Genomic DNA, 26,702 nt, shown 5'->3' with positions numbered 1-26,702 from the left:
GCAGCAGTGTAGGAGTGTGTGGGCAGGATCCATGTGGAGATCTCACTCTCCTGAGACCCAAATGTAGGGCAGAGTGAAAAAGTATAGGCGATGGCAAAAAAAAAAAAAAAAAAAAGTGGGCAGTGTCTGAATTCTCCTTTAGGACAAATAGAATTTTCTATAACATCTATTTCATGATATAGCATTTTTGATGTACAGCTATTACAATAAAAAATTAATAGATATATAAGGGAGTGATGAAAGTCTGACTCTGACAAGAAGAATTTAGGTCATGGGATCCTTGAAAAGCTAGAGTTACAGCAGAGAATAAACCCATTCTCTGAATGGGCAACCCCTTCTTGGTCCTGTACTTCTACTTCTCCTCTGTGTGCTTAAGACCATTGTAATTCTGAGGAGACCCCCAAAATATTAACCAGAACTGTAATAATGTCCAGAAGATAACTAACATTGATGCCAGTACTGAGTAAATCTATAATACTCAGTCTTCTGCTACATTTCAACCAAGGACAATTACGAGGACAGTGAGGAAACTATCTCTCACTGGAATTTAGCACCTCAAAACTTTATGAGGTAATTAGTGGGCATAAAGTCATACAATAATTTTTTAGCAGAAAATGTTAATTTTAACACAGCTTGAAAATTCTTGGAGCAATGAGGAAAGGCTCTGCTTGCTACACAGTTCTGGAAGAGAAAGCATTGTTTATATTTAATGGCTCTTCTTTCATAAGGCCCAGGCCCTTTCTGCTCATTCAGAAATCTGCTACCAAAAAGGAATCTCTTAAGCTGTAGTGTTTGTATCCTACCTAAATTTGATATATTAATTTTTTAAAAATACATTTAATTTTTTTTTCTTGTAGTCTGTGGCTGTGATCTATTTTGGTATTTTTATGTTATAAAAATGGGTTTCCAGCAATCTCCATTTATAGCCTGGAGCCTGTAGTAGAAGGGCTGGCAAACGTTTGTAGAGAGCCAGATAGTAAATCTCGTAGGTGCTGCAAGCCGTACTGTCTCTATCACCACTACAGGCATGTCTTGGGGATACTGTGGGTTTGATTCCAGACCACTGCAATAAGATAAATATGATAAGAAAGCAAATATCACAGTGAAGTAAGTCAAATAAATTTTTGTGGTTTGTCAGTGTATATTAAAGTTAGGTTTACACTATACTGTAGTCTATGAAGTGTGCAGTAGCATTATGTCTAAAAATAATGCACATAACTTAATTAAGAAACACTTTATTGGGGCGCCTGGGTGGCTCAGTTGGTTAAGTGACTGCCTTCGGCTCAGGTCATGATCCTGGAGTCCTGGGATCGAGTCCCGCATCAGGCTCCCTGCTCAGCAGGGAGTCTGCTTCTCCCTCTGACCCTCCCCCCTCTCATGCTCTCTCTATCTCATTCTCTCTCTCAAATAAATAAATAAAATCTTAAAAAAAAAAAACACTTTATTGGTAAGAAATGCTAACCATCATCTGAGCTCTCAGTGAGTTCAAACCCTTTTGCTGGTGAAGGGTCTTGGTTCAATGTCAATGGCTGCTGACTGATCAGGGTGGTGTTTGAAAGTTGGGGCTGTGGCAATTTCTTAAAATAAGGCAACAGTGAGGTTGCATTGATTGACTCTTCCTTTCATGTACATTTCTCTTTAGCACGTGATGCTGTTTGATAGCATTTTACCCACAATAGAACTACCTTCAGAATTGGAGTCCATCCTCTCAAACCCTGCCACTGCTTTATCCACTAAGTTTATCGTAATCCTTTGCTGTCATGTCCATAATCTTCACAGCATCTTCACCAGGAGCAGAATCCATCTCAAGAAACCACTTTCTTGGGGTGCCTGGGTGGCCCAGTCGGTTAAGTGTCTGCCTTCAGCTCAGGTCATGATCCCAGGGTTTTGGGATCGAGCCCCACATCAGGCTCTCTGTTCAATGGAAAGCCTGCTTCTCCCTCTCCCTCTGTCTACCACACTGCCTACTAAATAAAATCTTAGAGAAAGAAAGAAAGAAACAAACAAACAAACCACTTTCTTTGCTCATCCATAAGAAGCAACTCCGCATCCATTCAAGTTTGATCATGGGATTGCAGCCATTCAGTCCCATCTTCAGGATCCACTTCTAGTTCTCTTGCTCTTTCCACCACATCTGCGTTTACTTCTTACACTGAAGTCATGAACCCCCAAAAGTCCTCCATGAGGTTTGGATTCACTTTCTTTCAAACTCCTCTTAATGTGATATCTTGATCTCTTCTTATGAACCACAAATGTTTTAAATGGCATTTAGAATGGTCATCTTTCCAGATGTGTTTCAGCTTACTTTACCCAGATCCACCAGAGGAATCACTATGGCAGCTATAGCTTTAAGAAATGCATTTCTTAAATAATATTTGAAAGTCAAAAGGACTCCTTGATTCATGAGCTCTGGAATGGATGTTATGTAAGCAGGCATGAAAACAACATTAATATCATTGTACAGAGCTCTGAGGTGAGCAGTTACATTGTCAATGAGTAGTAATATTTTGAAAGGAATCTCTTTTTGAAAGGAATCTTTTTTTCTGAGCAGTAGGTCTCAACAGTGGGCTTAAAATATTCAATAAACCACATTGTAAACAGATGTGCTATCATCCAAGACTTGCTGTTCCATTTATAGAGCACAGGCAAAGTGGATTTAGCATAATTTTTAAGGGCCCTGGGATCTCTGGAATGATAAATCAGCATTGACTTCAACTTAGAGTCGCTAGCTGTATTTGAGCCTGTCCTTTGAAGGTTTGAAGCCAGGCGTTGACCTTTCCTTTCTGGCTATGGAAGTCCTAGGTGGCATCATCCTCCAATAGAAGGTAATTCTGTCTACATTGGAAAACGTTGTTTTGTATAGTCACCTTCATTCACTATCTCAGCTACATAGTCTGGGTAAACTTGCTGTAGGTTCTTTGTCAGCATTTGCTGTTTCACCTCACACATTTAGGTCAAAGAGACCATTTTTTTCCTTAAATTTCATGAACCAACCTCTCCTAGCCTCACATTTTTCTTCTGTAGCTTCCTTACCTCTCTCAGCCTTCATCGGATTGAACAGTTAGGGCCTTGCTCTGGATTAGGCTTTGGCTTAAAGAAATGCTATGGCTGGTTTGATCTTCTCTTGAGACCACTAAAACTTTCTCTATATCAGCAGTAAGGCTGTTTCACTTTCTTACCATTCATGTGTTCATTGGAGTAGCCCTTTTGATTTGCTTTGAGAACTTTTCCTTTGCATTCACAACCTGGCCAACTATTTGACACAAGAGGGCCAGCTTTCCGGCTCTCTGAGCTTTTGACTTGCCTTCTTCACTAAGTTTATTTCTTGCTTTTGATTTAAAATGAGGGATGTGCAACTCTTTCTTTCACTTGAACACTTAGAAACCATTGTAGGGTTATTGCTTGGCCTAATTTCAATACTGTGTCTCAGAGGATAGGGAGGCCCAAGGAGAGGAAGAGAGATACGGGACCAGTGGTCAACTGAGCAGTCAGAATACATGCATTTATCCATTAAGTTCCCTGTCTTATATAGGCAAGGATTGTGGCACCCCAAAATAATTATAATAGTTAATCTCAAAAATCACTCATCACCAGAAAAAAATACAACACTAGTGAAAAAGTTTGAAATATTGCAAGAATTACCAAAATGTGACACAGAGACATGAAGTGAACAAATGCTGTTGGAAAAATGGTACCAAAAGACAGTCCACACAGGGTTGCCACAAACCTTCAATTTGTAAAACAAACAAACAAAATGCAATATCTGCAAAGTGCAATAAAATGTAGCATGACTAGATGAGGTATGCGTATACTCAGCTCTGCCACTGAGGAAGAAAGCAGCCATAAACAATATGTAAATGAATGGAAACCCCACACTGTTCTAATAAAACTGTATTTACGAAAATACACTTCGGGCTAGTTTGGGCACAGGGGGCTGTATTTTGCTCACCCCTGGTATAGCTCTTAAGAGTTTCTTAACTTAGGAGGGCTCAAGTAGTATCTGTTGTCTAGGAGCCAGTTAGTCATGTAGGAAATAACTGCATTAAGTATAGTTATTTCTCAGTGGAGGGCAGAAATTACAAATGCTATGAATACTAATGACTAAGGGGGTAATATACATGTTTATTCCCAAAGATAAATTATGAGGAAACAGAAGATGGTTCTTAGAAATGTTGGGACTTGAAGTGAATGAGAATCACAAATCATGAAGCTTTGGTTCTGAACATATATTGCAGTGCAAGATCTTTGTATTCTTTTTGGATAATTTTACTTGTAGCCTTCCTTTGGTAACATTGTTTCAACAGTGTGACCACTTCTCTCCCCCTCTGCATAATCCTATTGTCAACCATAAGAACACTGAGGTTAGCCAGTCTTACCTGTTGTTATACCTTGTTCCTGGAGAAATGAGGCACATTCTGTGTGAATGCCTTGGGAGAGGACTCTTGGAAGCTTGTGCCTAGTTTCCTCCAAACTTTTCCCCAATGTGCCTTTGTCCTTTGCTGATTTTGCTTTGTATATTTTCTCTGTAATGAGTCTTAGCCATGAGTACAGTTATATCCTGAGTCATAGGAGTCCTTCTAGGAAGTCACTGATTTTATACAACATATATTCTATTCCCAGAAAAATATCTCTTGAATGAATGCGCTAGGAACACCCCACCGTTTGTGTCATTGGTAAGTTCTTCCACACTAATATACTGCTTCCTAGAAGGTCATTTCAGGGTAACTGATGACAGCCCTGTGCATTTTCTGTTTGACTTATGCATTTGATAAACACAGTAGCAAAATCTCTCTCTCAGAACCAAAACAGGCTGGGTGCATTTAAAATAAATACTGCAAACTCATTTTGACATTTCTTTTCTGGTATGGTAGTTATCATTCTTTCCAGCCTTCAGGTTCATGTGTCCCTAGCATTTTCGCTTCATAACTACCAGCCCTTCTTTTACAGTGATGCCTGTGACACATGTCAGCTCAAATAAATGAGTTTTTCCATCTCCAGTTGTTCATGCACTCACATGTTCACCCATTACAGGCAGTGAACCTGGCGAGGTGCTGCACTAGATACTGAGATTCAAACACAAAATACTCAGGCTCTTTCGTTAGTTAGGCAGAATTTGACTATAACTACATACTGCTATAGCAAACTTCTGTACAAGTAGCTTAAGATAACCTGGTGATGGGTATTAAGGAGGGCATGTTCTGCATGGAGCACTGGGTGTTATACGCAAACAATGAACCATGGAGCACTACATCAAAAACTAATGATGTACTGTATGGTGAGTGACATAACATAATAATTTTAAAAAAAAACTAAAAAAAAAGATTATAAGACTAAGCATTTGACTCTGGTATAGTCTTTCAAGTTGAGTTCAAAGAATGATTTAGGTTCAACAGCTGAATAGCACAAAGGAAAAGCATTTTAAAGGAAAGAGCATGTACAAAGGCCCAGGGGCTTGAGCAAGTATGCCACATTTGGGGAAGAACAACTTATAGCTGCCTAGAGTGTACTTGTCGTGAACTGGCGGAAAAATGAGTGTCAGATGGGGCCAATAAACATTCTACGTAAACCTGCCTAAGCAGAAAATAATTGTATAGGCAAAGGGGAGTCATTGAATTATTTCAAGGAGGGCAAGTAAATGATCAGATTTGTGGTTCACGAAGATCACTCTAGGAGGATTGGAAGGAAGGGCTAAAAAGGGTAGAGACTGGAGTCAGGAAGACTAGTGAAAACTGCAGTAACCCCAACGAGAGATGATGGAGACCTGAACTAAGGCAGTGGCCATGGAAAGAGGAGGAGAAAAAATAGGAAAGTTGTTTTTGAAGTGGACCCCAAATTGGCTGACTGATGAGATGTAATGTAAGGGGGAAGAAACAACCACTGATGATTCACAAAGGTTGATCACAAGATGTTTTTATCAAGAAGTGGGTTGGAGCAAAGATGATAGGCTCATTTTGGGCCATGTGGAGTTTGAGATACAGTCAAGTAACGAGGTGAGACTGTCCCATGGCGCATGTTTTGGCAGTGCAAGTACACCACACATACTGCTGGATGTTTTGTATTTGCTTTCTGGTTTAATGATCCTAAGAACGTTTTAAGACGAAGAATATTATATGCATCCTAAGCTAAGATGGTGGAAGCCCAGAAAAATGTAAGTTACCCAGTGTTACAGAGGGAATAAGTGGCAGTCCCAGGATTTTTATCCATACCTCCTTTATTTCATTGTGTCTTATCCACTCTCCCATGCTGACTCACATTTTTGGTGGGAATGAAAATTTCTCTGTTTAGATGGGGGCTGACCCACCTGATAAGGAATATAGTTCATACTGTCTTTTTGTACCAGAAAGCGTTAAGTGACTGTAAGCCTTTTGTTTTTTCCTCTTTTTATATTTCATGGCATTGTCTACTGACTACTTATTTACATATAACATCCAGTGTCATGTAGATGTACTTAAAGCAGGAGTAGTTGAAATGGAAGAGAAAATACAGAAATTTAAAAAGTAGAGAAATAGAAGATTTTTTTTTTCACTTTTCTATTTGTTTGCCATATCAATATAAATGACATCATTCCTCGAGATAGTGGCTCAGGGATAAACGGGCACCCTGTATGCACTTCTTCTGGTCCTCCCAGGTTGTAATATCAAATCATTAGCTGAATCTTTGGGAATCTAATGGAGAAGATATTCAGGGACTCTATAATGTTTTATGTTTATTTCTTAATCTTTGCAGGCCTAAGGGGACATAAATAGGCAGGACTGGGAAATACAACTGACATTACTCAGAATAAATCTATAGCACCCTACCTCCACTGTGGGTGTCAGATAGTCTCGCCAACTGCAGGGAAGTTAGATAGGCTTTTTTCTCTCTCCTTTTGAATCGAAATTGTGCTGTTTCTGAGAACTGGTGATTATCTTGGGATGGTTTTGTGTACATGTGCATATGTATGTGAGGATGTGTTTGAACATTTATTTGCTGGATGTTTAGAGAAACAATAAAGTCAGTTCACAGTGTTAAATCCTGTAAGAAGACTGGATTTAGCACACCAAAATCCGTGCTGGACTGTTCAGCTGGAGTCTCCTTAGCACTCCCTCCCTGTTTCATCCTCAAATGTATTTTGTAATCTATTAACGAAATCGGACTTGGGAAATGCCTACATGGGTACCAGTCTGTTTGCTGAGTATTTCTGGGAGAAGAGAGGTGACCTGGTAGTGAGATTCCCCCATGAGGAGGTATGTGGTCTGATTGAGTAGCTCATAATGCTCTCATGGTGGCTGTGGAAGGCTGAGGAGACAAGATTTCTGTGAAGTCAGGTCTCCCCATGGTAGTGTGATTGGAAAAGGAGCCTAGGGAATCTGTCATAAAGTTGTGTCTGCACTCATCTATCATAGGTTATTTGCATTCAGATTGTGTGTATATTTAGAATAACATGGAGGGGCGCCTGGGTGGCTCAGTCGTTAAGCGTCTGCCTTCGGCTCAGGTCATGATCCCAGGGTCCTGGGATCGAGCCCTGCATCGGGCTCCCTGCTCAGTGGGAAGCCTGCTTCTCCCTCTCCCACTCCCCCTGCTTGTGTTCCCTCTCTTGCTGTGTCTCTCTCTGTCAAATAAATAAAATCTTTAAAAAAAAAAAAAAAAGAATAACATGGAGCTTGACCTCATTTGTACCTGCCCATGTACACACACACACACACACACACACACACACACACACACACACAGCAAGTGCGATCTTTAGGATGGGAAAAACATTAGAAACTGGGGTGCATCTATGGGTGAACCCTATAAATATACATATATGTCTTTTTCTCTTGGACTATAAGGAAAATCACACATGTTGTATTTCTTTTGCAATTCTCTAACATAGTCTTTGCTCTTTTTATGTTCCTATAATTTAGGAAATCTGGACTATCTTGACAGATCTGTGTAGTGGTGGTGTAGGTAGAAGTGAGGAATGTCAATATAAAGAGAAATCAGTAGAGTGACTATATACTTTGTTTTCTAAGCAGGTACCTTTTACAGAGAGAAAGTAAGTACAATTAATAAATATGCCAATCTAGCTGGCAAAAACTGGATCATCTCCGGCATATAAGCATATATGGCTATCCCAAAAACGAGGCCTGAAGAGGACTCTGTTTTGTTACAGAACTGCATGGAAAGGTGCTGAGTCTGTGAGTTCTAGGCTGGGACCAGCAGTGAAGAAATCAACTGTGGCTGAGCAGAACAGTAACAGGAATTTGGGACCACTGTGGTCAATCCCATCTTCTCCTCCCATAAGCTTTCCCTCATCTTTCCCAAATATGCTAAAGGATCATATAGTATTTGTTTTTCTCTGTCTGATTTATTTCACTTAGCATAGTACCCTCAAGTTCCATCCATGTTGTCAAAAATGGCAAGATATCCTTTTTATAGATGAATGGTATTCCATTGTGTGTGGGGGGTGTGTGTGTGTATCACATTGGTTTTTATCCATTCTTCTGTTGATAGACAGTTTCTTTTCATGTCTTGGCTATTATAGATAATACTGCAGTGAACATGGGGGTAAAGATTTCTCTTTGGGTTAGTAATTTCACTACATTCAGAGATATATACCCAGAAGTAGAATTGCTGGAACATTTGATAGTTGTATTTTTAATTTTTTAATTTTAATGCTTTCTGCTTCATAGTGGCTGCACCACATTACAGTCCCACCAACAGTGTACTAGGGTTCCCTTTTTTCCACATCCTCTCAGCATTTCTCATCTCTTGTCTTTTTTTAATGATGGCCTTTCCAATAAGTATGAGGTGATCTTATTGTGCTTTTGATTTGCATTTAATTTGATTTGCATTATGCTAAGTGAAGTAAGTCAGAGAAAGACAAAAGACTGTAAGATCAGATTTGTAGTTGTCAGAGGTGGGGGTAGAGAGTTAGCAAAATGGGTGAAAGTGGTCAAAGGGTACAAACTTAGTTAGAAGTCAGGGTGCCTGGGTGGCTCAGTCAGTTAAGCATCTGACTTTTGATTTTGGCTCAGGTCATGATCTCAGGGTCATGAAATCAAGCCCTACATCAGGCTCCGTGCTCCATGGGAAGTCTGCTTGGGATCTCCCTCTCTCTCCCTCTGCCCCTCTCCCTGCTCACACCCTCTGCATGCACTCTCTTTCTCTCTCTCTCTCTCAAATAAATATAACTAAGTTTTTTTTTTAAGATTTAAGTCATAGGTATACGATGTCCAGCATGGTGACTGTAGTTAACAATACTGTATTTTATATTGGAAAGTTGCTAAAAGAGTAAATCTTATATTCTCTTCATCAAGATACTAATAGCATTTTTCATAGAACTAGAACAAATAATCCTAAAATTTTTATGGGACCACAAAAACCCCAAACAGTCAAAGCAAATCTTGAGAAAGAACAAAGCTGGAGATATCAGACTCCCAGATTTCATGATATGCTAAAAAGCTCTAGTAATCAAAACAGTAGGGTTCTAACCCAAAAATAGACACATAGATCAATGGAACAGAATAAAGACCCAGAAATAGACCCACACTTATATGATCAGTTAATCTATGAAGAAGAGAGGTAAGAATAGACAAAGAGGAAAAGACTTTCTCTTCAATAAATGGTCCTGGGAAAACTGAACAGTTACATGCAAAAGTAAAACTGGACCACATCACACACAAAAATAAACTCAAACGAATTAAAACCTAAATGTGAGACCTGAAGCCATAAAACTCCTAAAAGAAAACATAGGCAGTAATTTCTTGGATATCAGCCCTAGCAGTATATTTATGGATATGTCTCCTTAGGCAAGGAAAACAAAAGCAAAAATAGACAATTGGGACCACACAAAAATAAAAAGCTTTTGCACAGCAAAGGAAACCATCAACAAAATGAAAAGGCAGCCTGCTAAATGGGAGAAGGTATTTGCAAATGACATACCTAATAAGGAGTTAATAGTCAAAATCTGCAAAGAACTTATACAACTCAACACCAAAAAAAAAAAAAAAAAAATCTGATTAAAAAATGAGCAGAGATTAAAAAACAAAAAATTTTTCTGATTAAAAAATAAGCATTTTTCCAAAAAAAGACATACAGATGGCCAATGGATATGTGAAAATATGCTCAACATTACTCATCAGGGAACTGCCAATCAAAACTACAGTGAAATGTCACCTCACACCAAGTCAGAATGGCTGAAATAAAAAAGACAAGAAATAACAAGTTTTGATGAAGATGTGGAAAAAAGGGAACCCTTGTGCACTGTTGGTGAAAATATTTCTCAAAAAATTATAATTAGAAATACCATACAATCCATTAATTTCACTACTGCATGGAACTTACCCAAAGAAAATGAAAACACTAATTTGAAAAGATACAGTAACCTTATGTTTATTACAGCATTATTTACAATAGCCATGATATGGAAGCAATCCAAGTGTCCATAGGTAGATGAATGAATAAAGATGTGGTATCTGTAGACAATGGAATATTACTCATCCATAAAAAAGGATGAGATCTTACCATTTGTGACAACACAGTTGGAGCTAGAGAGAACTGTGTTCAGTGATGTAAGTCCGGGAAAGAAAATACTATATGATTTCACTTATGTGGAATCTAAAAAACAAAATGAACAAGAAGCAGAACTAGACTCATAAATACAAAGAACTAGTGGGGAAGGAGATGGAGGGATGGGCAAAAAAGGGGGAAAAAAACCCAAAAAGTTCTCATCACAAAGAAAAAAATTCATAACTACATAAGGTCATGAATATTAACTAGACTTATAGTGATAAGTATTTCACAGTATATACACCTATTAACCTATTAGATTATATACCTTAAACTTATACAGTGTTATGTATCAATTATGTCTCAATAAAAGTGGAGGAAAAAATATACTGAAGGAAGTCATCTTTACATGAAGTATGAAGGAAAGAGCTGTGATGAAAACATTGAAATAAGTGACCAGGGCAGCCAGTAAGTCACAAAAAATATTCATATGGAAACCCTCATTTCCTTGCACACAGACTCTAAAAAAGAGATGAAGAAATATCATTTTTTTCTGTGTGTTTTAAATTTTTTTTAATTTTATTATATTATGTTAATCACCATACATTACATCGTTAGTTTTTGATGGAGTGTTCCCTGATTCATTGTTTGTGTATAACACCCATTTCTTACACAGCTTTCTTTTATTGCTTGCTCCCCAGAGAGACACAGTGAGTTGTGGTTTTTGAGAAGTTGGTGATTTAGTGGAGAAGTTGGTAAACCATGTACAAAGCTCCCTCTCTCCTTTCTCAATAGGCGCCAGGAGTACTGGAGCATCTGCCAGGGGTGAGCCCTGCCATCTGGTGACCCTGTTTGAGTGTGATCACCCTCCACTTGATATTCTGAAGGAAAATACTTGTAACTTTCTCTCTAGAAAAGATAGTTCCACTTAATATTCCTGAGGATAGAGTCTGTCTCAGCAAGATAGGATTATTTTTTCCTTGCATTTAGATTCCAGAAATGACCATCAAACTATCATTTATAGGAACATGCCACCATGATTTATATAGACAGAGGTCATTATAGTGATTCAGTGTTCCAATCATCTTGATAATGGATCCTAATTATTATACTCTTCTAGTACCTAAAAACAATTGCAAACCAGAATGAAAACTGTTTGAAGAACAAGAATATTATAATATTTCTATTTTTATCACAACTCTGATTTTTGAAGAAATAAAATAAGTTAGAACTGCTAATTATGCAAATCACAAATGACCTTGGGGCTATAAAATGGACTGCAAAGGCAAGGCTGTTGTTAGCAGTTTAAGGTTTATAGCTCCAAGATTTGCAGAAGAATCTATTGAGAGAACAAGTCTCCAGCTGCCAAAATCAGAGATTAAGAAGTGATTAGATTTCTTTCTTTTTTGAAAACTGAGACTCAAATTCAGCCCTCTTACTTGCTCTTAGGGCAACATTCATCCATCAGCCCTTGCTTGCTTATTGTTTTCCAATATCAGTGCTTCTGGTTAGAGACTCAAAGGCAAGAATGCATGGAATGGAACGCTAAGTCCCCCAGCACCTGCTAATAAAGGAGAAGACACTTGTGTTAGCAACATCAACCTCTCAGCAAGGAGAGAGGGCAGACTTCTCACCCTAATCAGAATGCCCTCTGAAAATAACAAGACGTATTTCCTCCCTATGCTGCCACTTACCCACTTTGCCTTCTGTTTTTTCTCCTTCTAAAATATGCTCATTCATTTTGCACTCTACCGTCATTTTCTTGTTCCCTCATTGCTTAGTCTACTGGTCTGTCATTCTTGATGCTGCTAATGCTGCTTTTGTTACTTTACACATTCCTTTTTTTCTTTCTTCCATTTTTCCCTCTGTATCAAGTACTAACAGGCCTCTTCCTACCTCTCTATTAAATTTACTTCTAAACTCACAGAGGTATTCAAGGGTGGAGTATAATTCATCAACTACAGGACTTAAAATGTTTGGTGCACCCAGGAGTTACATACTCACAAGGCCATCTTCAAGACTCTACTGACCTTCTCTGTCTGTTTCGTAATCTCGGTCTCTGTCTGTGTACCCCGCCCTCCTCTCTTCTCTCTCTCTCTCTCTCTCTCTGTCTCTCCTAATACACAACTCAGTAGGTATTCCTATAAAATAAAGGTTTTAAGCTTCTTATAAGTGATTTTACTTTCCTCATAAATCTCCATCCTACTGGATGTTGAAGAAATTTAAACTTTCCAATTAATAATATACTGAACTGTTTTGGTCTATTCCTTTTCTACTAAATTTACAGTCAGTTTTAAGTTCATCTCCCCATCTGGGCTGGTGTAAATAATTGATGTTTACACAGCTCCGTCTATTTTAAAGAAGTCTTTAGTCTGTCAGATGTCCTTCCACTTCAAGATGGTGACACCAGCCTTCCTAGCACATTAGAATCACCTGGCTGGGGAGCTTTTAAAATTTCTGCAATCCAGGTCACACCCTACCTCAATCATATCAGAATCTCTGAGAGTGGGACCACAGAATCAGTTTTTATAAAGCTTCCCAGGTTTCTGCAAAATGCAACCAATATGGAGCCCCCGTACCCAGAAAAATGTTACAGCTAACAGTGGCTTGGGCCACTCAACATACCCCAAAACGTAGCTGTGTCATATTTAAGGCCATAGACCCAAGTCCCATCCTAGGCTTGGGATCAATCTTCCTAATTTGCTGTAATGTTTGGTGATGTAAGGAGCCCAAAGATAATACTAATAAAAGTTAGTATTAAAGTGTCCTCACTATATGCCACTTAAATTACTAAGTACTTACGTAGCTTCTTTATTGCAAGCCCAACTCAGCTATTATCCCATTTACAGATAAAGAACTTGAGGCTTAGGGTAAGCAACATGTCAAGTCATGGAGGTAATACATGAGAGAGCTTAATATTCTTCTGACACTAAAACCTCTGCTTCTTTAACCAAACACTGTATTCATTCCCAACACTGGATATTTAGAATAAAGTCACTCTGCTCCGGTGGCTCAAGAGAGTAACTGGTTGGTCATCACAGCTCCCTGATGCCTTCTCCATTCTCCAGTGCACATCTCCCACCCCTTTGGATTTGCCTAGTTCAAGGTTTGACCATACTCAGTCCTACTGCTTCGTGCTTCCACAGCCAGATATTTACACCTATGCCTGACTGTTAATAGCTCACTTAGCTTTCATGAGTCAGTTTTCTTTCCTTTGGAAGAGTCACTGGACACTGGACCTGCTACTATGCTGGGTCACACTACCATAAGGTCTTTGATATTGCCCTTGTGAAAACATGCAGCCATTCACTTAAGCCTGGAAAGATGACACTGTCGCATTGGTTTTAATAACCAGATCCTCAGAGAGCAAACACTTGGCATTTTCTTCTGCCTCAGGCACACATGATTCTCTCCTCCTTCTGTATTGTCATTAGCCCAAATGAACAATTTCAGAATATCTGCATTAGGAACTCTTAAGATTAAGTTCTGTTTACGAAGGAGAATATTTTAGGGCAGTATTTACCCTCCTCCAAATAACGTGGACTTGTGAGACAATAAGACCCCATCAAATTATTTGTTCCAAGCCTTTCTGATCTCATGACATTTTAATGCAAACTACAATAATATTTTCTCCAAATTCTTTATAGTTAATGTTGTTTAACTTATTTTCTATTATATAGTTTATGGAAATACATTCTCCCAGATAAAAATGGGAGTAATTTTTAGCAGCAGACTGCATTTAATATATTAAATTTAATAAACAAAGTCACATTTGTATGTGGGACATTTTCTCAGAACATAAGTATGACAGGTTAGTTATGAGGAGCACAGTTCCTTGATGTATGTATGTATCAGCTTAAGAGCTTGTCACCTACCTTGACGCGTTAATTCTAGGACTTTGTGCAGGTGAAACTTCTTGTCATCTGCAAAACACTGTGAGCCATTTAACTCATGACAAGCCTTTAGATCACGTTGCTTCTATGACTGCACATGGTGAATGCAAAAATACTTCTGCAGTGGTTGCTGGCATCAGAATATTAACATTAGGATGTTTTCCGCACTATCATGTCAGGCTATGTCTAGGAAACATGTGTTTGGCGCTCGTAACCTCAACTTCTGCTAAGTTTTTAGTGGATTTACTGGATTCCAAGATGAGTTTTAGAAAATGACTTCATACCCAAGGTCAGATTGCTTTTTAGCCAATAAATGATGAGTGAACTGGCATTTTGCAAAAACCTGCTTTAGATAATGGGTTCTCTCCGCCCTGCTAACTGCCCTGGTTAGGTAATTAGACTTTGTGGTTAAGGTCAGATTCAAGGGAAAGAATTTACACCACATTGCCTGAATCTGATCTAAATTGTATGTAATGCTAAAAAAAAGTAATTACCTGATGCACCTCTAATATACACCCACCAGGGGAGTGACTGTGAAATTTTAAATTAAGGGTAATTTTTGAGGTTAACTTGGGAACAGATTCATGAGGGCTCAAAATCCATTTTGCTTTAAACTCAGCAAGCTCTTTCTGTAATTTCTTACAGGCTTATAATTTATAAAGCTTCCCTGATGCCTTGTCATCTCAGAAAGACCAAGCAGTATATATCTTTCCAAGGCTTACTCTTTACTAGTTTGTCCAGTAAGACAAATTTATCTTTGATACATTTTCTTTCACCTTCCTCTTACTGGAACCCTTTTTATAACTCAGATATCCTCCTTCCATCTCCTTCTGGTGTTTTCTCTCTGCTAATTCCAGACAAGACTTCAGCTGAAAATAGTGAAGTCATTTGACCCTGGAAGCAATTGGCATAAACTCAGTGAATGTCAAAAAAAAATAGCCCTAATTTTCTCCTGGTATTTATGAAAAATAGACAACATCCTTGCCCTAAAAAACAAATTTACCAACTATTTGAGAGTTAGGACTTGGACATATGAAAAAACTGAGAAGAAAATTCAAGAATATAATTGAACATAATAAAATTATGCCACTTTAGTTACCTGTAACATAGAATATACTAGTTATTTTACAGTAATTTATTGACTCTTCTCCAACATTTAACTAAAACACCCAAGCATCCACTGAATGGGTACTCTTATTGATCAGGCTTGGGCAAAAGAAAGTTTTATTAAAACAAGATATCAAATAATAATAGATCACTGGAGCAGAAACACACAATGGTCTACAGTCCTAATGCTTAATTTCTCATTTTCTTCTATTTCCTCATCAACGAATGACAATGTCCTATCAGTTTTATCTCAAGAACATCTTGAGTCTATCTACTTCTTTCCACCTGTACCCTGCTATTTTCAACAATGCATCCATCATCTCTTTCTCAGACTACTGCAATAGCTTCCTAACAACTTCCCTGTTTTTTCTCTAAATCACTTCTTAAACCGCTGCTTGAAATACAAATCAACTCAGGTCAAACTTATGCTAAAATCCTCCATTGGCTCCCCATTTTAGATAGGATAATATTCAGACCATTTCCCAACACCTGCACAGCTTTTCAAAAAAGATAGCTGTTGTCCGTCTTCTCATTTGCCCTTATCTTCTACTCCTTTCTCCCTTGCCACCTGTGACCTAAGCACATTACTTTTCTTGTTATCTCTTTCCTGGGCTTCAGCCATATGGCAAGCTCATTCCTGCATTGAGATCTTTGTTCCTGCTATTACCTCTGCCTTGAATGTTCTAAATTCATATTGTCACATAGCTAGCTCTTTGGTATCCATCAGTTCTCATATTTGAACTTTTCAGAATGGTCTTCTTAATTTCTCAATCTAAGCAGTCCCTTTCCTCCCCCACATTATGCTTTTTATTTTTTTTCAATCTGTCATAATAATCTACAAAATTTACCTTTTATTTTTCTTTTCATGTATGTGTGTAGTCATTTAGGATCTCTTTTCCGTGGTCTAGAATATTAATTTCTATAATAACAGGAATCTTGCCTCTTTGTTTACTGTTAGAACCCAGCACATGAAACAGTGCCTGGCATAGAGTCAGTTGCACATAAATATGTGTTGAATGATGCCATTTTCAGTGACACAGATGGAGCTAGAGAGTATTATGCTAAGTGAAATAAGTCAGAGAAAAACAAATACCATATTAGATATCACCCATGTGGAATTTAAGAAACAAAACAAATGAGCAAAGGGAAAAAAGAGAAAGAGAGAAAAAGGCAAACCAAGAAACAGACTCTTAACAATAGAGAACAAACTGATGGTTACCAGAGAGGAGGTTGGGGGGGGGGGGGTGTTGTGTTAAATAGGGGATAGGGATTAAGGAGTGTGCTTATGATGAGCAGCAACTGATGTATGGAAGTGTTGAATCACTATATTGTACACCTGTAACTAATATTACACTTTCTGTTAACTAAGTGGAATTTAAATAAAAACTAAAAAAAAAAAAAATTGTTGAATGAAAGAGTGATAAAATGCTTGAGTTAGGACAAATCTGACCAAAAGGAAAGGATACTGCAAAAGCAGTCACAGGATTTTCTAAATTAGCTTCAGATGCTTGTCCTGGTTTCTAACCACGCTAAGAGGTGTTTCTGAGCCTGGATGTCATGAGAAGAAATAGGATGTCACGGTAGACCCAAATACATGCTTTTCCCTGACAACATATTAACTCATTGTATTCTCTCCCCAAATATTATCTAAGTTGTCCATTGACATTCTGGCCAAAGAACCTCAAAGCCTTAATTTCCAGTTTCAGCAGAATAAATTGTGCTAAACTGTGTTCCCTCACCTGTCTACCCTGCTTTATGCCTCTCTGGCTCTTGTGTTTTCCTCATGAGTTCTCATAGTCACTCTTACCAGCACCCTTAAATCCTTTAGACCTTTGGCAATTGTCCCAATAAGACCTAAACAAGATAATTATAAAATATTACCAGTTTATGTCATAACAGATTTAAGATTGCTACCTTCAACTGGGTCCTTGGGTTCTAACTTTTCTTTTTTTTACTCCTCCTTTGTTTATTTTCTTAGTTGATCCCCATAATGAATATTCACAGGCAGCCCCAGTATTTTGTACAGGAAGAGCCTAATGTTGAAGATCTGTTTGGAAAGGGAGACTAGGGGACTTCTTTGACTTTGTATTTGCATGATAGCATTCTGTTGTTACTTAGGGTGTATATTACAGATTAAGGAAAATAGCAAGTTTCTGGAGATACTATGAGTCACAGTAACCTAGGATTGAGAGACAGATCATAGTACATATCAATTATTATTGCCATTATTACTTGAACTTTTTATGGATACTTGATAGATATTCTGAAAGGCTAAATTTTATTCCACCCAAGCTACCACTTGGATATACTACTCTAAATTCTCCAAATCTTTGATTGTCTTAGGTTCTCATACTCTAATAGTGAGCTTCTGTCTCTCAAAATAAAGTTAACATTATTCAGCAAATATTTATCTATTATGTGCCAGCCAATGAAACAAATAATGAAGACATCAGGCATAAATGCTCACACCCCATTTCTTCTAGTTTTGAACTTATCTATTTCTTCACTGTGTAGTTTATACCATTATCACCTGTCTAAGAAGAAATAATCTTGCTCTACAAGACAAATCTCTCCAAATGCTGTTTGATCTTACTCATTATCTTGGTTAAAAAACTTTTCCCATCTGTGTTGTATTTTTAATGTTTCCTTTTTTTATTAATTACTTCTCCTTGGTCTTACTGAGATGATCAAGTTGTAAATATTGTACAGAAGATCTCCTATTGCCACTTTATCACCAATTTATTTCTCAACCCACCATAATTTTTTGAGAAATTATTATTGAAAAGATCATTAATAACTGCTGCCCTGATTCTACTTGACATTTCTGTATAAAATAATGATTTGTTTAGTCCTTCTTTTGAAATTTTATGTTCTTTGACTTTAATATTATATTTATATTTATATAATTTTATATATAATACATTTATATAATATATAATATAAATTGTATAATGTCATTCATATATATGAATATATATTTATATGAATATATACTGACCCTTGTTATGGAACAGGAACTGTTGCTAGTTCCTGGTAAAATAATGATGAGCTAGATGAACTATATAGCCTCTCAAATAACTAAAAGGTAAAGGGAGAGATCAAAAATAATTATAATCAGTGTGATAAATGCTTTCATTAAGGTACATAAAAAGTACTACAGGAACAGAGGAGGAAGAAGCTGACCCTGTGTGCTAATCAGGGATGGGGATTCTAGAAAGCATTCCCTAAGAAGGCCCTTCTGAGCTGAGTCTTAACAGTACCAGCTTTCAGGGACATGCAGAGGGTAAAGGAAAGTTCAAGTTTAGAGATGGAGCACATGCTAAAGCACAGAGGTATGAGAGCATGCTGAATTCAAGGATTGTTGGCTTGAGATCCCCTTAAGATGTAACTGAAGAGGGAGTAAGGGTCAGAACACAGAGGGCTATGTACAACCTTCTAGGACACATAGGCTGAAACAGGTGGAAGCTACAGAGTGCCATGATCAGATCTGCATTGTAGTTACATCACCGTGCCCATAGGGTAAAAAAAGAAAGAAAAAAAGATTGAGTGTGGTTATGGGAAAGAAGAAGAAAGCATGTGACTAGTATAGAGATAGGAAAACAGTCAAAATAGGCAACCTGGAAACCAATAATGCCCCACTACAGTTTTGCAGGTGGGAATAGGTAGGCCTGGGCTAATTTTAAAAGAACAGAACCAAGAAGAGCCTATAATTGGCTTTACCTAATCCCAGGTTTCCTTTGAAGCTTCTGTGCTGGCTTTTCCCTTCCTATAAAGCTTTTCCCTCCCTGCTTTGACCACTGTTCTCCAAACAGATCTTGCTTTCCTATAATATCACCTATTTCCCTTTGAAGTGTCCTTACATCTCTTATACCCCAAGAGGAATTCTCCTCTTCTAGCTTAGGGTTAACTATTTCTGGAGTGGTTTTCATAGTTTTAACCTAATCACTTTGCAGAACATTCTATGTTGAGTGTATTTATGTATGTTCCAGCTGATTATAAGGTTTTTTTTCCCTCCAAACCCCTTAGGATAGATCCTAAAATACTGTAGTGCCACAATAAATGTTTCTTGAATGGAATCTCAGTTATCTTTAATAAGAGGATATTGTATTGGGAAACATCTTAGGGAAAATAAGAAAATCTTTGGAAATAATTGAAATAAAGGATAAAGGGAACTATCATGTAGGTTACAATTATATAGCTAATGTTATAAGTTACTGGGAAATCAAAAGGCAGATGTTTCAGCCAACCATAATTTGACTAGCCTTAAAAAAAATTTAAATTTTTTTCTATAGTCTAGATGGTGACATTGCTCAGTCTTTAAATGGCAGACTAAGTCATCAGGAGGATTGAGAATTGCACTTAGACTATCATAAAAGCCTTAGAAGGAAATCTGCAATTAGTAGATGGATGCCTCGGTCATGTAATATAGAAACTTAGAATGATTTATGGGCTGATAGTTGGACTTTAATGCTCTCTGGAGCTTTCAGAAACGGACATTCAATCAGGTCTTCTGCTTCTAGTGAGATGATAAACACCAAGCCAGAGTAGTTAGACAAATGACTGAGAGGCCCAGGAAATCGTTACCTTGTGGTTAAAAATCAATCAGCCCTTGCCTATTCTTCATGGGCATGCTAAATAGAGAAGACCAGCTGCATACCTCTAGGTACCCCTCTGTGTCTCTGAATACTCTGTAACCACATAGCATATAGTTCCTACTCTTGATCTATTTTCTATTAGTACTTCCTTTAGCATATTTAAAGAAAAGAATCTGCTGCTAATGTATTTTGAATTCAGTATTTAACAACCAGAACAAAACTATCCCAATGGTTATAATTACTTATGTAGAAAATTCATTAGTGGCAAAGCCTTTAAATGTCCAAGATACCAAACTTGAGAAATGGGATGCTTGTTCCAACATTTAAATTCCATCCCTAGAGTCTAACCATTGAGTACCAAGATGTGTTAGCTGTCACTACATATTAGGGTATGCAGCAACCTTATTCTTTGTCTTGATTGCTCCTTGAACAGAAACAGGTTTGCTGAGATAAATAATTGTCATATTCATAAGTATGTCTGGCACATGTGATAAGAAAATTAACACCAGCAGGTATTAGTGATTAAATTTTGTTTTTAATTGCTTTCTGAGAAACTTGTGGCATTTTGTTGAAAATACAGCAAATCCAAGGAAAATACTAACGAAAAATACATCTGAGTCGGTAGAGTTACCTGTGTTAGGTGGAAGTAAAGCTACCTGAGAACACCTACTCTCTAAAGTTCTACTTGACTTCATACTCAGAGCCACTGATGGAAACAGCTTTTCCTTCAGAGTAAATGACTTCACAAATGAAGACCAAGTGCCATATGTTGGCAGGAAAATGAATTCACATACATGTTTTTCATTGTGAGCCATTTGTCAAGTTATCCAAGTGCAGTTTATGAAAACATCCCTAGAGGTTGTCAGATTATTATTATAAGCTTTATACAGATAAATGGACCAAAGATGAGAAGTAACTGAAGAAGACCTGGAAAGGAAGGCATTGGGTGCTAGTATATATACCATCAACCCATTACCACCATTTTCCCACAACACATTGCCTCCTTTCAAGAAATTTTGCTAGCTAACAAGGAAAACCACCAACTACTTTCCTTTATATGTTAAAGACTAGTGATTACCTTCTAGTAACTTCTTTTGCCTTCAAGTCTCTTCTGGATTTTTATTTTAACAAAGTTTTATATGCAAGATTATGTTGAAGAATAAAAATTCTTATTGTGAATTTCCTTATACTTGATTGTCATGGGGAATCACTTAATATAAATTAATGGGAACATTGAGTATACATAGTTTTAACATGTTTTCTTTTTTAACCTGAGAAAGAAAATAGAAAAAAAAGTCAAAATTTCTTGGGTAAGAGATTAATATTGTAGAAACTCAGGCTGTTAAAAGAAATTGAATTATCCTAATCACTTGTAAGGAAGAAAATGGTGATTCCCTTACTGAATCTACCAGAAGGAATAATCTACCAGAAGGAATAATGTATTAACTGGGGGCAGCCTGCATGGTTTTCTTTCCTTTATTCAAAAAAAAAAAAAATTCCCCTAAAAAAATGATTACTTTCAGACCCAAATTTAAGTAGATAAAATAACACTCTAGAGAAAACCTGGAATTTTCCTTAAACACTATTGAATTCAAGTTTGTTTCTTTGCAGAGTACAGGACTATACAACACTTTAAGAGGGAAATGAAGACCTTTTGAAGAAAGTTGTAAACTCTTTTCAGCTCCAATTAGTTGTTTTTTTCCACATTTCTTCAGATATAATCTTTAAGAATCCAAAATTAGAGGTAGATAAAACTCAAAATATACATGTATTTCTCTGTGAAGCTTATTTACCCCAGTGAAAATCCATGAATTTGCTTAGAGCGCTAAGAATGTTGTTAAACCAAGAATCTTTACCTCAGCACTAGGGAGAAAGGGGTTTCTGAGGAATATAGTTTAGGATCTCTGCAAGGTAATGGGTTTAACTTAACTAATGAGGTACTTAAATAGTTCCTATAGGATATCCAGCCTTTGCTAGTCCTTACAGGATTTCTCTGGTGTCCAGAAAACCAATGTGTGTTCTACAATGTCTCTTTTTTTCTCACGACCTTTCGCATGACATGTATAATGTCACTTTTAGAGGTGTAACAAAATAACAGGAGCCCCAAGAATAGATTATTTAAAAACTTACATAGAGAAAATTATAGACCTCGGATTTAAATATTCATTCACAGTAAAAATTAGCAACCATCAGCACTTTAGTGTTTCAGTATGTTAATTGAGAAACAAATAACTCATTTGAGATCTTGGAATTTAAAGTGACCAGAACTTGTCTAAGAGGGCTATGTTTCTACCCTACAATGAAATAAAATTCAGGGATCTGGGAAAACATGGGAAACTCTCCGGGACTTTCAGTGCTATTTGGATAGAGAGTATGGTAATATGCATTTATTGGTTGGTGCTTTGGGTCAGGTTGCTATATGGATGAGGATTCAGTATAAAATAAAATATGTATGATCTTTGTTAGGATTTGATGAGAAAGGAAAATATTTAAGATAGCTTGGGTTAAGACAGCCGATGCAGGTGTATGTGTGATGGAAATAGGAGTATGATGTTGACATGTTTCTAAAGTCAGAATGCAGCATACTTCCTCGGCTGTTCAATACTTAGTGAGCATCTTCTCTTTGTGGGGAATTGCCCACTGTAGGAGTCATTCATGTCTGGGGTAAAACCCAGACACTTGTTTTTCTAGGTTGTTTTACAGTTAAGACGTAGGAAAATTACCCAGGTGATACCAGTTAGACATAACTAGAGATTTCAGTTTAGAGGAAAATGAAAGGAAGTAGGAGGCTATGCATAAAATCCTTGCCGGTGCAGATGACAGAGGGTGGTAAAGAGACATGGAGCTCCGGGAAGCAGCAACAGTCAGTGTCTACTGGACAGTTCCTTTCCCAGAAATAAATGTATGAGCTGCAGACCTTGTGCCTAGGGGCAGCGGCACTGTGGTCTTCACTGGGCAATCATAATGGTGAATTGGGGAACTGCTCATGACTCCGTAGCCTCCAAACCTGATTCTCTGGTTTCTCTGCATTTCCCATAAGCTATCTGGTATGTTTGCATTTCTTTGGTTTAAAATAGCTCATCAAGCCTCTTTTGATGACCATGAAGAACTTTAACTGACCCTGTGTCTCTAACAGTGAAGCATTGCTTTATATCACCCTCATTAGAGCTCTGTGAACATAGCCTCTCACAAACGCAAAGCATTTTCACTGTCTCCTGGTTTAGACTCTCCTATCCTATCTATTTTACTTATTTATTTGAAGATAGAAAACTGAGGTTCAGAAAGCCTAGGCACAGAGGTTGTATAGCAAAACAGAACTGGATTTGAAGTAAAAAGAACAGGGTCCAAAACTGGTGATGTGAGGGGGCGCCTGGGTGGCTCAGATGGTTAAGCGTCTGCCTTCGGCTCAGGTCATGATCTCAGGGTCCTGGGATCGAGTCCCGCATCGGGCTTCCTGCTCCTTGGGAGCCTGCTTCTCCCTCTGTCTCTCTCTCTCTCTCTCTGTCTCTCATGAATAAATAAATAAAATCTTAAAAAAAAAAAAGAAATATTAAAACTGGTGATGTGAGGTAAGTTGCCTACCTCCCTCCGCCTTAAACTTCTCCAAATAGAGATAGAATTGTCAGATTTAACAAAGGACAATACAGCATGTCCCATGCTTGGGACATACTTATACTGAATAATTTTTTGTTGTTTTTATGAAATTCATATTTAACTGGACAACCTGTATTTTATCTGGCAAAGGCAGATAAAATGTGTGAAAAGGCAAAGGTAATGAATGTGAATGTATTTTTATACCACAAAACACAATGTAATTGTTAAGTTTATTATTATTGCCTGAGGTCAAACACCTACTTAGTAGCATAGCAATTTTTAATTACCTTTCTTTAAGGTTCAAAGAGCTTTAAATAACTTACAGGGGTCACAGATATTTAGCTCAGAAACAATAAATTATTTGTTGAATGAATTAACTATTATTCTGAACTTCTCGTTTATTGTAAATAACTTAGTGTGCTTATAAGAAAGGTTGAAGTGAAAATCCACTCAGCTTTTAATTGATGTTACCCTGGGTATCTTTCTTAGAAACATTTGTCTCTGTCACTGAAAACAGTTTTAGACAGTAAGTTCTGGAAAGCATCCCCAAATTTAAAAAAAAAAAAAAAAATTCTACAGACTGTAGGCCAAATTATCAAACTTTGGGGCAGACAAATCTGATTTGAATCTTTTCTTGGTCACTATCATAGATCTTAGAAAAAGCCACAGGAAGACAAGGTCATGGGCAGTACAGGTTTTATGTAACATCCAAACCTGCTGAGAAATATTTTTCTTAAGACATAACAAATTAGTAACCATGATTTAGCAGTGCCTTGCAAAATCTGCATGCCTGAGTTATTTGCATTTCTGAAGACATGCAGAAAGAAACAAAAGTAAATAAAAATATGAAGTCTCAGCTCAATTGAAAAAAGAAAAATGCAGATAGTCCTCCCCAAACACTCAACATTCTCCCTGCCAACTCACCTCTGTTTATAGAGGTACATGATCCCCATTACAGATTTGAGGGATTGTGAACTGGGGATGTCATTAAATTCCACCTATTTTTAGGAAAAAGCAGTCCTCTTTAAGTCAACAAAAATGCCTTTGCAATATTGTGGACTTTGCTTTGAAACCTAGAAGGGCAGAGGGAGGGAAGAAAAAATGATAGTGCTTCTTCTGTGGTCACAGTGTTGCTTGACTCACGTAAACAAGTTTGACGATGACAAATACACTTTGTTTTGGAATACAAGCCAGTGAAATACCAGCCAGTGTTGTCCAAAATTTAAAGAGTAGCATTTAAAACATTTTATTGAGGAAGTGATATTGCTACCATAAACAAAAGGACACGAGATTGTTTAAGGGTGAGGGTGTGTGTGTCTTTGTGCTCACATGTGTGTGCCTGCATGCGTGTGTGTGTGTGTGTGTGTGTATGAGATTTGGAAAGACATCACTATTCTATTTTTCTGTCATGTATGATCTATTGAAGGAGGGAGGCTAATGGAACAATCTGTTGCAATCTCTGAGCAGTCTTGGATTTTTCCATAGCTCATCTTTACAGGAAGGCTTACAGCCTTGACTGAGACCTAGAAAGCATGTAATTGTGGTTGTCATAATAAAGCCCTGAAGGGAAGAGCAAGTCTATGAGCCTGCCTGGGTTTTGACATGGTAGCCAACTCTTTCTGTCCTGTATTCACAGACTTGCTCCATCCTCCTAAGAGAGTGCTGGACTTTGATGAGAAGTCTGTATTTGCCTTCACTGCTGACATGTATGTAAGCTGTCATTTTTCAACTCTTTGTTTTGGTTACATCTTCACTTTAGCACTTTAGTTACACTTTAGTTATTACCAACCAATGAACAACTCAGAATGAATATTAGAGAAGCATTTTAGTTTTAAATATATGCAAACATCTATTTTAAAACAGCTTGTAGCCACTGATTATAGACATAGATATAGGCATACAGATATAGAGATAGACATACAGATACATAGATAGAGCTAGATATAAATAGATATATGTAGATAGACAGACATGTAGATAGATACAGGTATAGAGACAGGTAGGAACTGTGATGACAATTACAAAAGGTATGCAGTGGCTGTTGGTCCTCAACACCAAACACAGACAAAAAGACAACAGATAGGTCGGGATCTCTTACAAGAACATGAAATCCTGTGGCAGACCTGTCTCCAAAACAGCAAGCCAAAGACAGTCAATGTGGTGTTTAATCAGTTATTATTTTTACTTGGACCATTCCATAAGTTTAGGTCATTATCTGGAAGCTTGATCTGAGCTAACATGTTCTGCTCTGGTTTCCTTTCTTACTATTGGACAATATTTCTAAAGTGTGATTTGGGGACCCTGGGGGGGGTGCTTTGAAACTTTCAGGGGGTCTATGAAGTCTTCCCTTTCCCAACTACTCCACTGAGTCCAAATTTTTTCATATATGTTAATCAAAATAACAGACCGAAAGCCAAAGCAGGTAAGAGAATTGAGCTCTTTTAAGTCAAATCTTAAAGAGAGTTAGAAAAATTTAAACACTGCAATTTTCTCATATTTTTGTTTTGGAAAGTGTACTTATTTTTCATAAACCATGTTATTTGTATTTATGTGAAATATATTTATTAATTGTAAATATTTCAGTGATATATATATTGTACTTTCTGAATTTTAATTGTTAAGTAATGACATATATAGCTCATATAAACAAAATATTTGTGGGCTCCTCAATAATTTTTAAGAATGTAAAGAGGTCCTAAAACCACAAAGTTTGGAAACTGCTATTCAAGGACAACATTCTACATAAGCAAAGATGATCTGTGAAAAGAATAAACATAACCTTTGGCCTTTGGGCTGGACAGTATCTTTCTACTTGATAATATGCATTCGTGTATTTATACATATGTATATTTAATGAAGTTGAACTTATTTTATGTGGGCATAAACTCATCAGTTGCCCAAGAGTCCTATCAGGTACTTCCTCCTTTATTTTAACTGGCATTACCTCTCATTTACTTTTAGCTCTGTGGCCCCACCAAGATTTGAGTTTGTAAACATGCTCAGAGAGTGCTACACCCCCCAACCCTCCTAAATCATT

Source organism: Halichoerus grypus, chromosome 10, assembly GCF_964656455.1.
Source record: "Halichoerus grypus chromosome 10, mHalGry1.hap1.1, whole genome shotgun sequence".
Classification (NCBI taxonomy): domain Eukaryota; kingdom Metazoa; phylum Chordata; class Mammalia; order Carnivora; family Phocidae; genus Halichoerus; species Halichoerus grypus.
This window is presented reverse-complemented; position numbering follows the sequence as displayed.